This window comes from Aristolochia californica, unplaced genomic scaffold, assembly GCF_029961685.1.
Source record: "Aristolochia californica isolate CCGP_79_NKW_82.1479 unplaced genomic scaffold, dmAriCali1.0.hap1 SCAF_4, whole genome shotgun sequence".
NCBI classification, from domain to species: Eukaryota; Viridiplantae; Streptophyta; class Magnoliopsida; order Piperales; family Aristolochiaceae; genus Aristolochia; species Aristolochia californica.
The window spans coordinates 33222646-33232177 of NW_027182103.1; positions in this window are offsets into that span (position 1 = coordinate 33222646).

The following is a 9532-nucleotide window of genomic DNA, read 5'->3' on the forward strand; positions in this document are numbered from 1 at the left end:
CTTCCATCAGAGAAGAAACCCGTCGGTTAAAAATGGGTGTTTATTGTGAAACACAATCCAGATGGGTCCATGGCTCGATTGAAGGCACACCTCATTGCTAAAGACTATACACAGTGTTATGGCACTGATTATGAGGAAACCTTTTGTCCTATGGCAAAAAGGAACTTGGTACACGTGTTATTTTTTGGCAACTAAAGGGGGGTTTGTCAACAAACTGGAAATTTGATCTTCATCTTCATCTTCATCTTCATCTTCATCTCATGCATCTACATGATCTTCATCTTCAAAATGGGTGTTAGTGTGGACAAGTTCATGTTCGAAATCTTTGAAATAGGGTGTTAGTGCGGACAAGTTCATCTTCATCTTCGAAATCAAAATGGAGAAATCGAATGAAATCGGAAGGTATTTTGGGGGAAAGGAGAATAGCTAGAGAGAGAAGGGAGTTGGAGGCTGAAAGATAGAAGGGAGGGAGAAGAGAGAGAAGAAAGGGAGGTCGAGAGGGATAAGAGAGAGAGAGAAATGAGAGAGAAAAATGGAGAGCGAGTCCGAGAGAAGAGAGGGAGGCACGGAGATGAGAGAGGGGATGCAAGAGAGAGGGCAAGTCCTAGAGAAGACCGAGAGACGGAGGCCGGAGACGAGAGGGAGCAGAGATGGAGGCCAGAGATGAGAGTCCGAGAGAAGAGAGGGAGCAGCGACGCCAGGGGCGCACGAAGACGAGAGAGGGGTGCGGGAGAGAGGGAGGAAAAAAGGGCAATGAGGACGCGCGAGAGAGGGGGATGCGAGGAGAGAGAGGGGAAAAAAACCAAGCCGCGCGCGTCCTTCATCTCGAAGAAGATAAAAAATGGTCTTCAATGAGATGAAGAATTTTAAAACGAGGAGATGAAGGACCGGTTCATCCCCAGCATCCAGATGAAATGTCATTTGCGCTTCACTAACGACTTCAACTGATGAAGGGCGTCATGAGGTTTATCTTCATCTCGGACTTCAATTTGATAACCCCCCTAACTCTTCCTGGCAGGTATATCAACTTGATGTCAAGAATGCCTTTATGAATGGGGATATCAAAGACGAAATTTATATGCAGCAACCACTTGGGTATGTGGTTGAGGGGGAGTCCGTAAGTCGACTCAAAAAATCTCTTTATGGTTTGAAACAGTCTCCTCATGCATGGTTTGAAAATTTTAGCCAAGCACTCATACGCGCTGGATTTAATAGATGCTCTGGAGATCACTCCATATTTATTAAAGACACACCGAAGGGCAAGGTAATTTTCGCAGTATATGTTGATGATAGCCTTATAACCGGTAGTGACCCCAAGGGCATCCAAACAACAAAAGATAGGATATGTGCTGAATTCAAGACAAAGGATCTCAGACTGCTCAAATATTTTTGGGCATTGAAGTACTACAATCCATGCATGGAATTATATTATCTCAATGGAAGTATGTCCTTGACCTACTGGAGGACACCGGAATGATGGGATGCAGACCAGCAGAAACTCCTATGAACTCAAATACATGTGCCAATACTGGAGAAGAGGTAGAAGATGTCGGAAAATATCAAAGATTGGTGGGAAAACTTATTTACCTATGTGTAACGAGGCCAGATATTTCATATGCAGTCAGCATGGTAAGTAAATATATGCACAGCCCACAACTTAGTCATTGGCAAGCACTAGAAAGGATATTGCGATATTTAAAAGGAGCACCAGGAAGAGGGCTCCTCTATAAAAATCATGGTCACTTCAACATCGATGGATTCTTAGATGCGGATTGGGCCAGATCCCCGGATGACAGAAAATCTACTTTAGGATATTCTACAATGGTTGGAGAGAACTTGGTTACATGGAGAAGCAAGAAATAGAATATAATTGCAGAGCCATGGCACACACGGTCAGTGAACTTCTATGGATCAGATATCTTTTTACTAAACTAGGATTCTACAACGAAGCTCCTATGGACCTGTATTGCAATAATCAGGCAGCCATACATATCACATCCAATCCAGCCTTTCATGAGAGGACAAAGCATATTAAAGTAGACTGCCACTTCGTACGAGAAAATTTCCAATCGGGCATATTATCTCTCAAGTATATATCTACTCAGAGCCAAGTTGCAGACATTCTCGCCAAACCTGTCACTCAAAAAATTTTGTCCACCATCTGTAGCAGTTGGGCATTTACAATGTTTTCTCACCCCCAGCTTGAGGGGGAGTGTTACAATGTGGGACCCACCATGGTTGCATGAGCTGGTGGGACCCACCATGAGGACGTGAGAAGCCAAGATGAGTCAACTCACAAGTTGGCATGAGTTGGATGATGAGCTAGAATAAGTTGGCAGAATTGAAGATTGAGTGGGACCCACAAAGATACCACGAGCTGGCATTTGTCCCATGAGCTGGAAGATCTAATGGGACCCACAAGAATATTCCATGATTTGGCATCCTCAGCCTAGCCAACTCATGAAGGAGGAATTGGGAAAGTTAGTTTTTGGGTAAGTTAGAATTTGGGTAAGTTAGAAATTGAGTAAGTTCTAAATTGAGTTGAATTATAGTTGGAAAGTGTACATAAATGATATTACTCCTCCACTATAAATAGAGGAGCTTGTATTCAAGAAAAATCAATAAAAAAAGCAAGGAGTTCTCTCCTCTTTTCTCATTCATGTGCAACTCTTTTCTTCTCTTCTCTTCTCTTCTCTTTAGTTTTTTCTTTTTCTCTTCTCTCTACCTAAGAGATCTTTTTCCATCTTCTCTTTTTCTCTTCTCTCTCCCCTTGCTTGATTTATTATTCATGGGGTCCTAAACTCAACACACTCTACTATCTTCCTCTATTATAAATAGAGATTCATGTACTCTGATTATAAAAAGTTACTGATGTCAATGAAGTATTTCTCTTTTCCATAAATTCAAAAAAAATAACCAGAATAACCATAAAAAAAAACAATAGTAAGAATGACCAGCTAACCTTTCAACCATTTGATCAATAAAAGGCAACAGGAAGTGGTCCTTACGGGTTATAGCATTTAATTTTCTATAATCTATACAAACCAGCCACCCATTCTGGACACGGGTAGGAACTAACTCATCATTCTGATTTTTCACAACAGTTATTCCAGTCATTTTCGGAACCACTTGAACTGGGCTGACCCATGTGCTATCCAAAATAAGTTAAATCACTCCAACTTCAAGAAATTTGAGGATCTCCTTCTTCACTACATCCATCATGGGCCAGTTCAATCTTCTTTGCGGTTGATGGGAAGGCTTTGCTCCCTCTTCAAGTAAGATATGATGCATGCATATAGATGGTTTAATTCCTTTAATATCTGCAATTGTCCAACCAATAACCATCTTATGCTCCTTAAGGACGTGCACAAGTTTTTTTTCTTGTGGCGCACTAATTTTCTGGAGATGATCACTGATAACATTCCTCCATCTCCAAGGAAAACGTACTTGAGGTGACTGGGGAGAGGCTTCAAATCTAGAGTGGGAGCCTACAAAATAGAGGGTAAAGTCATCTCGTTAGAAACTGGTAACACAATATAAAGAATGTTTCCTGACTATTGTAACTGTGGAATATCATTCAACGCTACAACAGTTTTTTGCAAATGAGAACTCAAGCTTAACTCCTCACTCTCTTTCTCAAGATGCATACTAATGGCAACTTCCAATTCATCTTTTCCATCAAGTTCAAAAACTTCTTGTGCGAAAGAATCAATCACATCAATAGAATAAACAGGATTATCATCGTCTGGATATTTCATGGCATCATAAATGTTAAACTTAACAATTTCACCATCAAATTCCATAGTAAGTGTGCCACTATGAACATCTATCTTAGTCTTGGATGTCTTTAAGAATGGTCTTCCTAACAAAATAGGAGCAGTTTGGTCACCATTTTCCATATCAAGTAGATAGAAATCAGCAGGGAAAATCAAATCATTAACTTTCACAAGAACATCCTCAACTACACCCTTAGGATAGGCATTAGATCTATCGGCCAATTGAATCACAACACCAGTTTTATTCAAAGGTTCAAGTTTCAAAGAAGCATATATAGAATATGGCTTAATCGAAGCTCCTAAATCTATCATGACCTTCTCAAATCTGGTGTTACCTAACTGTTGAATTTAGGACCCCTTTTCCATAATCATGAGCAAAAGAAAGAAGAAAGAAAAAGAGAGAAAAGGGGAGAAAAGCTCTTGGGTAGAGCAGAAAAAATTAAAAGGGAAAGGATGAGCTGCGCCAAGCAAGGAGAGGGAGAGAGAGAACAAACTCGGGATTGAATGTGTTGCTTTTTTAATTCCAAACTTCAACCTCTCTATTTATAGGAGAGGAGGAGGTAGAGTCCTCATACAAGTTGTCATTCAATCCTAATTACATTCTAACTCTAACTCTTCAATATAAGTAAGTCTCAATATAAGTAAGTCTATTCAAACTAGAACTTTGAGAAGACTAATTGCAGTAGAACTAGGAGTTCTTTATTATCAGCGTGAATATAAGGGATAAGCTAGCTTGTGGCCTTATCCTAGTGGGCCCCTCATGATTCTCCAGTGCACCTTGATAATTGTGCCATCTCGTGAGATCTCGTGGGCCCCACTTGATCTTCAAGTCTTCTAAATCAACTCTGCTTGTGCTTCTTGATTTCTGTACTCGAGCTTGCTTTGGGAGAGGACTCTTCTTGGTGTTCCAAGTCCTCAAGGATTCTTCTTGATGACCTACATCCTCATGGTGGGTCCCACCAGCTCGAGCACCATGGTGGGCCCCACATTGTAACACTAACATACAAGGGATAGTAAACATACCTGGATTTTTGCACTTCACAAGGAATTTTCTTTCAATAACTACATAAACATTCTCTCGTACTCTCACCTTCTCACATCCTTTAAGTTTTTGTTTCCTCTTAATTGTGCACAATTCTTTTAGGAATTTAGCATAACGAGGCACTTGTCTAATAGCATCTAAAAGTGGAATATTTACCTCACTGCTATGAAAAGTCTCACATAAATCTTTATTTTGCTCATCTTTCCTAGAATCTGCCAAAGTCTGAGGAAAATGAGGAATTGATTTATAATCAGAAAGAGATGGAAACTTACGCTAATGTACGTCATCATCATTGGGAAAATTCCAGTCTGTGTTGTGGCCTCAATAGCACACTGAGTCACCCAAAGGAGGAGCCAATGACTCACAGAGTTCACTAGTTTACCTTTCATATTTTATATTGCTTTCAGTTTAATTTTTCATTAATTATGTAATGAGCTAGGACGTAGGGGCAGAATTGGCATTTTTAGCCCTAAAATACTTATGGCATCAAAACCCTCTTTAAAAGGTAAGGAAATAGAACAAAGGCAAGTCCAGAATTAGGCTAAACAGGGTTTGGAGTTCTCCTTGACGAGTTCTAGGGTTGGGAGGTCTCCTTTACAAGCTCCAAGGTATGGTTCTTGATTTGATCCTTCATTCTTATCATCTTTGAATTCTATTGTATTGAGATTATTCAAGATCAAGGGAAGAAGGGTTTTGAATACTCTTTTCTGAGTTAAGGAGGGGCTTTAGTCTCTTCCATGGTATAGCAGTAAGAAGGAAGGGTTTTCCCCCAATCCGAACAAGGAGGAAAGGGGTTTGGGTTAGCTTCTAGAGCAAAATATCAAAAGAGGTAGCTTTAGCCTCTTTTCCGAGTGTTGGAGGATTAGGGGATCATAATCTCTCATACGTGTCCAGTAGCAGCCTTCAAGAGAGACTCTACCTCATTGACGTGAGTCTCAAAAAGGGGTTTCATCCATCCTGGTCAAGAACAGCCAATTATTCCTCTAATTACATAGAAGACTAAGAAAAGAAAACTCCTTTTCAAGCATCATGAGAAAAGGAAGAGAAAAGGGAGTCTTTGCTTCATTGCCCTGATCAAGAACCCTCATAACATGCTGGATTCACAATTACCCAGCCGACTTACTAGATCCATGGCTAGGGACCATAACAACTTGGTATCAGAGCAGGGTAACACGGCGGAGAACATCATGAATGAATTAAGGGAGTTGATGCTCAGAGGTCAGACAGAGAATGACAGAAAATTTGCTCAAATCATGGAGATGTTTCCTTAAATAAATCTTGAGATTGAGAGACTGAATGGGAGGATGGACAGTACAACAACTGGTATAACGACTGGAAGGAACACAATTCTGGAACAAAGAGGAGAGGACAATTCGCATAACAGAGGGGGAGACGAGTTTGATGGGCACACTAGTTTTCCTGGCCAGTAGGGACACTTCAACCAGGGAGGAGGCACCGTACCCAAGTATACTAAACATGATTTCCCTACTTTTAATGGGTCAAAAGATCCTTTGATTTTGTTGCATAGGTGTGAAAAAAAAATTAGCCATCAAAGAATAGCAGCTAATGATATGGTAGGGTTGGCCACTTTCCACTTACTGGGGGAAGCACAACTTTGGTATCATCAAGTTGAGTCAGACAGATTATTGGTAGATTGGGAAGAGTTTAAAGAATTATGCACTCTGCATTTTGGTCCTCCGGCCCACAACAACCCTTTGGGGGATTTGATGTTGTTATGCTAAACTGGTTCAATGGAGCTCTATCAAAAATAATTCTAGGAAAAATTAGCAAGAGTAGGCCAGATGGTTTTGGTGGACCAGAAGGTCAATTTATTTATAGCAGGCCTTAATAAGTCCTTACGACTAGAGGTGGAGCTACATGCACCTGTCGACTAAGCCAGAGCAATGAATCTAGCTCAGCCATTGGAACTTCGACAGAAAGTCCAGAACAGAAGACCAGCATGGCAAGGGGAACGGAGCACTTCCTCCACTTGGCAAGGACGACGAAATACTCCTCCTCAAGCATTTCATTCAGCATTACCTCCTCCGAGAAACAACCCAGGTAATACTCTGACAGCAGACACGAGATCTAGTAATCCTCCTCAGTATATAAAAAAATTGACAAGTGCTGAGATGGCGGAACGGCGGTCCAAGAATCTGTGTTACAACTGTGATAAACAGTATTGGGCAGGTCACCGGTGCAAAAGGTTGTTTTGGCTTGAAGTGGGTGAAGCAGAGAATCTAGATGATACGGATGATATTATAGAGGAGAACCCACCTGAAATATCTTTGCATGCCATTACTGGGTAGAAATCTGCCAAAATTATGCAAGTCAGAGCTCAGGCCCTTGGTCTGGAACTTTTGGGACTAGTGGATTCGGGGAGTACCAACAATTTTCTTAGTCTAACTGTGGCTTAGCATCTTCAGTTACAGATCCTTCCACATCCAACAGCCACGATTTCAGTGGCCAATGGGGAGAAAGTCCCTAGCTACGGGATCAGCAAGGCGGTAAATTTTTCCATTGGTACTACTTTATTTCATGCAGAATTTTTTGTCTTTACTTTGGCCGGATTTGATATGGTATTGGGCATTAAATGGTTAAAAACATTGGGACCCATTCTGTGGGACTTCTCTGCTTTAACAATGAGCTTTGTCTTGCGTGGTAGCCAAGTGCTCTTACAGGGGTGTTAAGTGGTCAAACCCCATCACCTTCATTCTATGCACGCCAAGGACATTACGGACAACACTCTTGAAAATCTTATTGACAAGTCCTCCGACCTCATCTATGAGCCTTCCGGGCTGCCTCCCTTGAGGCACTATGATCACCGGATCTGTTTGAAACCAGGGTTTGATGTGGGGGTTGTTCGACCGTACCGGTATCCACACCTACAGAAAGACGAAATCGAGAGACCGTGCCAAGTGATGTTAGCACAAGGCCTTATTCATAGCAGCCAGGCCCCGTTATCATCGCCCGTATTGCTCGTGAAGAAACATGATGGCACATGGCGATTTTGTATTGATTATTGGGAATTAAACGCGCAGACAGTGGAGGATAAGTTCCCGAATCTCTAGAAGAATTACATGGGTCGTTGTTACAGCCCATTTCGGATCAACCACCGGACGAATTCTTCCAGCGTGGGGAGGAAGGGATTGAGTGTTAGGCTCTCTAGCCATGGATCGAGTCACCCGGCGATCTCCTCTAGCTTCCAGATTGAATGATGAGGAAGGGAAGGATTTGGGGTTCTTGGAACGCCCAATGGTGAAGGACGTGAGCCTTGAAAGGAGCTCTCACGTTAGGCCTCTTTTGAGAGAGAACCTGATCTCATTTAGACTAATACTCAATGCTTGTCTTCATTACTTCACTTGACGCCCTAAATAGGTCAAGGCAAACATCAAAGGTTCTATAATTACAATTAGACCCTTATGGAACTTCAAATTACAATTAAACCCCTAAGATATTGAAATACAAGTTTACTCCATCTATTCTCTTCTCCGGTTAGCCACTCTTGATGCTATGGAGTCCATAACATTGAGCCTTGAAGGAGGCTCGACCTTGGACCTCAAAGGGAGAATCCGACCTAGACCTCAGAGGGGAGAATCTGACCTGATTACAACTAATTAATTCAGTGCTTACCTTCTCATTCATCTTACGCCCTTATATAGGAAATTAGGGAAAACATGCCAAAGGCCATAAGTTCTACAAATTACAAATAAACCCCTAATGTATAGAAATTGCAAATAAACCCCTAATAAATAGAAATTACAAATAAACCCCTAATGAATAGAAATTACAAATAAACCCCTAATGAGTCCATAACATTACTCCCCTCCTGGAGAACGAGCTTGTCCTCAAGCTCAGTGTAGAATTGCCTGTCCGCACAAAAATAGAGCAACCTAGCAGAGGATTTTTTTTTTTTTTATGTAACCTCGTCCCTGCAATTCTCGCTTATGTCAGTATAATGCAATGCAGAGGTTCCAAAACCAGGTTTGATAACTGGTGGTAAACAGAGTCTACTACCTCTGCAATTTCATTATTCAGGCCAGCACTAGATCTAATAACAGCCCACAGAACGTGGGGAGGGTGCTGGTCATCTTTGGCAAGGCGCTCAGACCGGCAAGGGGCTCTTGTCTGGATCTGACCTGTTGACACGACATCTGAACAGCCTCAATGTTCTCTGTGACTGAGCCAATATGGTTGACCTTCAACAGAAGTGCATTGCACGCCTTGTCCTGGATTGCTTTCTCCACACGCTTTGAGTTAGTAAGAAGAAAATGATCTCCAACACTCTGAACTTGCTCCCTAATCTCCTTCGTTAGCTTCTTGTAATGTTCCCAATCAGCCTTAGCAATTCGATCCACTTTGAAATTTAAATCATATGACTTATCCTCATGGTCAGAGAACTCAGATGCAACGACATCCATGCCAATCACCACTTGGCCAGGATATCCGGTTATGGCTCCATTAACAGCACTATGGGCAAGAAGAGTACAGTAGATGTTGTCTGATGCATTACTAGGAATTACACGGATTATGTAAGTTGGATCAATATACTGCAGGTTTATTGCTGTCTTCTGGCTGTTTGGGAAATGAGCATTGACTTTTTGAGACTACCAGAGGCCAACATCAAGGAGTAAATGAGTCCTTGATGCATCTTTTGTATCCATATGACTCATGCTGTGAGCAACAGACTCCTGCCCAGCACCTTCGGCTAACA